The sequence below is a fragment of the Hordeum vulgare genome, chromosome 2H (genome assembly GCF_904849725.1).
Source record: "Hordeum vulgare subsp. vulgare chromosome 2H, MorexV3_pseudomolecules_assembly, whole genome shotgun sequence".
NCBI lineage: Eukaryota > Viridiplantae > Streptophyta > Magnoliopsida > Poales > Poaceae > Hordeum > Hordeum vulgare.
Window position 1 is genome coordinate 232844670 of NC_058519.1, and position 6000 is coordinate 232850669.

Sequence of the window (6000 nt, forward strand, 5' to 3'; positions counted from 1 at the left end):
GAAATGACTGTGAAAAATTTCTGGCTAAAATGGCTTGCGACTAAGGTGGGAACAGTACTGTTGATCTGGTGAAGCCTTTTCTAAGTATGCAAGTCAAGGCCGAAGAAATAAAGGTATGAAAAACATTGTTGTGCTCGCTATCATCATCGCCAACTAATCAGGAATTACGAAGCAATTCGGGAGGTACCAAGAAGACAGTAGGTATGAACCTCGAAAAACTTGGATCTGCTTTTAATGGCGGGAAGCTCACATGATGGATACGACTGGAGACGTCCGAAGAGGGGTTCGCCGCGAGCGTTGCACGGACGGGTACGAAGATCTCGGACGGACGCGAAGATCTCGGGCGGTGACGAGGTGTTCGACGGCGAGAAGGTGCTCGACATCGGCGAGGCGTTCGACGGCGGCGAAATGCTTGGCCAGGATGAGGTGTTCGGCGGTGACGAAGTTTTCGGGCGGCGCCAAAGCTTTCGGATGACGACGAGGTCTTCGGGTGGCGGCAGAGCTCTCGGGTGGCGATAAGATTTTCGCCGCGACGGCGGGGAAGAGAAGGGCGACAAGACAGGTAGGTGAAATGCGCCCAGTCCCTTCCTCCCGCGTATTTATTAGGTCGGGCGCTAGGATCGAGGCGCCACGAGCGGGAACTGCCAAAAGATAAAGATTCGCCATAATGGCGCCCCGAAATCTTTGGGATAACGATGTCGAAGGATCCGTTGGGGACTACGTCATCATCCCTTCCGAGATTCAAGGGATAAGGAGGCGCTAAAGCGGTTGGGCGACTTGAGTTTTTCCGCAGCAGATGGCGGTTTAAGTGCATGGCGCATAAGAGGAGTGAAGATGAATCGCCCCTAACCGAGTAAGTTTATTGGCGTGAAAAGAATTCAAGTCAATCTGGGGCCTAATGTTGGGGATATTATTTGTTGGATAACCCGCCCTAGTTGGGCCGGGTCACCGAAGCTGGCGATTCATCTCAATGTGGTATGGGCCTTGGCCTGGTAAGGCCGAAAGTCATCTGGCGGTTCTAAACCTTCGGAAGGAGTCCATAATAGAGAAGGTCTCCAAGCCTTGGAAAGATGGCGACTTAGAGATCGCAAGAGTCACGATATGTGTAAAGGAAAGGACCCTTGTAAACCATAAGGACTCGACTTGTATATAAAGGCGAGTCCCAGGGAGGAAGAGAAGAGGTCAGAAAACATCGAGCGCTAGGTCAGCCGAGTCACGCCCTCCTTGTAATCGAAACACCATCAATACAACTCAAAGCAGGACGTAGGCTTTTACCTCCTCACGAGGGGCCGAACCTGGGTAAATCTCTGTCTCGCTCCCGTTCAACCCCTTTGAGTCGCCACAAAGGTGCGATGGCTCCAACACTAAGTCCTTTCACGAGGACATCTGCCGTGACAAAACCACGACACACAGAATTCACCACGACACATGCACGATATAATGCACAATCTAATATGATGCATGGCCATTTCAACTATGCAAGGCATGGCATGGCATTTGACAACAATCAAATACTACACATTATGTGAAGCTCAATATGCAACGAGTTGCATATGGACGAACCTCGACATATGAATTATTTAGTTCACTCCCTTTTAGGTACACGACAATTTTAAAATGTTGTTAGAAATGGCAATAGGTGAAGCACAAAAAAATACCTATCTATGCATTTTAAATGAGGCCGGAAACATCATATAGCATCTCCGAACTGACCCCACACGTTAAAAATTGAAATATGTTCACATGATTCCTAAACACATTTTATGTTTGCTACGACAAAATAAAGTATAACACGTGAAACTATTGGTCATTCTAGTCGGTTTTCGCATATAGCTCATCTCCAACGGAGTTACGACCTACAAGATACAAGGAACACAAGATCATCTCACATGGATGCCAAAATGCATGCAAAATTATTGATGTGGCTGGGACTCAAACCCAAACCTTCTAGATGTGCATCATCAGGATGACCAAAGTGGCATGTACATGCTAGTGATCACGAAGGGGCCTTGGATGTAGATGAAATAGTAGCAAAACTTGTTACTCTGAACAGGAAAAAATGCAGAATTTCGCACTCGTGGGGATTCAATCCCAAGACCTCAAGGGTATAACACTGCTGTGCTAGCCACTATACTACGATCGTATTTGCGTATATGTTAGGAGGGCAGTTCTATATGAACATAAGAAAGCACAACAATTGTTTCCAATAGCTTCAGGGCATTCTCACCAGGTTGGCAGCGAGCAACCGCATTAGCTGACGGGCCTTGCAAGAGGTGGAGGCGAGTGTCGCGGAGGTCACGGAGTCACCGGATCCGGACGGCGCAAAACCAGATCCGCGAGTGGCAAAAACTTGAGGAGGCCATGGTCAAACTACTGGTTATTCCTGTTGTCTCACACATAAGACACAAAGCTTGAGAGATGAGAGAGAGAGCAGAAGAAAACAGAGGGAGGAGAAGAGAGGGACTGGGCATGGAGCTGCACTTGCTGCTCTAGACACCGATGGCAGGGAGTTCCTCCCGCGTGGTTGGTGTCCAGAGTGGAGTTGGCAAAGGTTGGAAGGCGTCGGAGCTACAAGGGCTGGGTGTTGCGCTCGTTGACGCGGACGGCAGGAGCTTGGGGAGGTGGTGCGACAACCGTCGTGCTGCTGCCTGCCGGCGGCTCACCGGCCAGCGGCATGTCAGAGAGGCGGACGCGCATGCACCAAGGTGCTTGGGGACAGGGCTGCTGCGGTTCGCTGGAGAGGCGGTGACCGGAATAGCGACTGAGTCGGCTTGGCTCGAGTGATGAGGGGGGCCGCGGGCGCTCCAATTGCTGGATCAAGGCATGGCTCGATGCAGGACGTGGGTGATGTGCTCGTTGGTTGGCTGCAGGAGGATCAATGATGGATGGATGGATTTGGGTTGCTGGCTTTGGCTTCCTGCGGTGGATCTGGGCGATTGGCTAGATGGGAAATACTTGGTGGGGTGCGGCGTTGGATGGGACAGGGGAGGATCCCTAGGTTATGATCTAATTTGGGCTAAGTGGATCTATATATAGTAAATGGGTTTAGGTCCGAGGGCTATTTGTACCCTCCGACTTAAATCGGACAGTCAAAAATAACTAGGTTAGGGGGTCCAATTGACTAACCGATGACGATTTGGGGTAAAACAGGGTTGATCCGGATACAACGGTCAACACCGTATATTTCGGGTTCCCTGAGGTTTTCGGACTAGGTTGCGGGCATGTCGGTGCACTTCGCTGAGGGGCTAGGTGGGGATGATAGGGAAAACGGGCAACCCGGCGACAGATATTGGAATACCGAAACGTCCGACAATTGATCGGCTATAGTGTCGTTATATAGTTAACGGCTCGGGTATCAAACAAACTCCGATTGCGATGGAATTTGGCAGCCGGACTACCTACACACTATTGACACCGCACAGAAAGTTTCAACCCAGTCCGAGAAAGTTTTAAACATAGTTTTAAATACAAGATTTAAACGATGTTGCAGGCACGTGCATGTGTGGTTGGTCTCAAAACGGTCAATGACGAAAACGGAGAGAACTGGCAACTAATAACGGTTGCAAGTTTTGAAAATTGGCAACAACTAAGTGCCGATGCAATGCGAATGATGCAATGATGAATAAGACAAACACATAATTAATGCGACGACAACGGCATAAAAGGTGAATCTTCTGGAGCGTCGATCTCGGGCTGTTACAACTCTCATACTTTAACAAGAGATCTCGCCCCGAGATCTAAGAAAGAAGGGGGGGAGTATGAGAAATAGCAAGAGGTAAAACATAGTCGCTTCTTTGACAATCGAGTGAAACCAACGATCCGTGAAAGTTGCAAAGAGATGAAGAGTAATACGATAAACAAGCAGGAATTCACACAAAATTTCGGCAGCAATTCGGTAGGAAATTCAGGATAAATTTTGGCAGCACTTCCGTAGGAAATTGAGGATGAAATTTGATATGGTGGAAAGATCTTGACAAGATTCACAACAACCAACTAAATAGATAAGCAAGGAAACAACATGATTTTGACAACCTGAGATGATTGATATAAAAGAGCAACATCACAACATCTCCGAACAAGAGATTAGAAACTTGGGTATTGGAAAGAAAAGAATGGAGAAGAAAATGACACATTCTACCACAATTGGACTAGAAGAGCACCCTTAGAAAGAATAATTGAACGGAGTTGTTGGAAAACCAACACGAAAAGAACAAGCTTGTTGTGGGCTTATGGAAACCATCTCAGCAATGAGGTGACAAGAAGGCACGATTGGCAAACAATTGATTCATCGAGAGCAACAAGATATGAAAACTTATTACACCAAGAGGATACATTGAGAACTTGGATCAACAATAATCACTCTAATAACAACAATCCTTAGGAAAAAGCTTTAGGTGAAATCTAAACCAAGATAGCTCAATGAAGAAATCATGGGTTGAAATATCTCATGATTGAAGGAATTGGTCGGTTTAATTATCTCATTCTTTAAACAAATTATCTTCGAGACTCCTCCAGTGAAAATAATTCTATAACACCACCTCAAAGGATAAAGGAGGGAGAATTGCACTTGGAATGTAAAACGCAGGATATTTGAGCCTCTCGAACAAGAATGTTGAAGAACACTTCGAGAAAGAACTGAAACCTTGACAAATCACCATAAAGATCAACTTGAAGAACGCTGGAATGAAAGGATTAAAGAATAAGATTATGGCCTTGCAAAGAATTAGATGGGACTTCGCGAAGAGAACTTGAGAAAAACTTGACTGCCGGAAAGAAACATGAAGCACTTGAGAGAAAGAATTTGATATCATGAGCCTCCCCGGAAGGAGAACTAAAATCACCTTGAAGAAACAAGAATAAGAATTATGTTAAGCTTACACTTCATGAAGTTAAATTGATGACAAGCAACGACTTTGCATACGACTTATTCTTCTTCAAAAAGATTGGAGAGAGAGCGATGGAGAACAAACTTAAGAAGTCTTGAAGGAACCACCAGTAAGAATTTGGAAAGAAACAGGATAACACAAATGAACTGGGCTACATGAGTACAAAAGAGGATGATTTGATTAGAGAAATATTTAACAGGCCACCGGTAAGAATTTACAAATGAATTAGGATACCAAGATTGAATGGACATACATGAGAATGAAGACATCTTGATCCACCTGAGAGAAACCTTGAACAAGGCACCGGAATAATTGAGAGACGAACAAAGAGACAACAAATGAGAAGAATTTTAGAATGAAAGCTAAAAGTTGAGAACAAAGAACTCTTTTGAAATGATGGCCTTCGGAGGATCGAGAAATGAACACAACACTGAAATGCACAGGATAGATATGGAAAGAATTACTCATAATTGACAACAAATGAGAGGATACATGAAGCTGAGATGAATTTTTTCAAAAGAATGGACAAATATTAGAGAGAAACACTCCTTCGAATAACCAAGCTGAGAATGATGGCATCAAGCACCATCACAAATTACTGGGATACTTCGGAAACATGAATAAAGAAAGGTTGAGCCAACAAATAAAATTGATTTAGCGATCTTGGAGAGGTAATGTGACTGATGAAATAAATTCATACATCTTATATGAAAAGCGCTTGAGATCTCCGGAAAAGATTAGAAGAGCCACATACAATCGTGGGAAAACCTGTGGGTTATGGGCCCACTAAAAAGAAAAGAACATTGAAATATTGCTAAGAAAGATTGATTGCACTAGTTTAAATGAAAACTTCATGAGGTGAGACCCTCGAAATAATTGAACGGATTGAAAATAAGAAACTTCTCAGATATCTGCAACACTCTGGGAAGAATATAGAGGGATGAAAAACAAGAAAGACTTGATAATAATTTTCAACATGGGAAATAATTGAACAATTGAAAAGGATATGATGAACACCAAAGGTTCAATTGAATCCACCAGAAAAGAAAACAAGGGACAAGAAATGATGAGCTTAACACTGAGCATCTTCACAATGAACCATCGGATACGACAC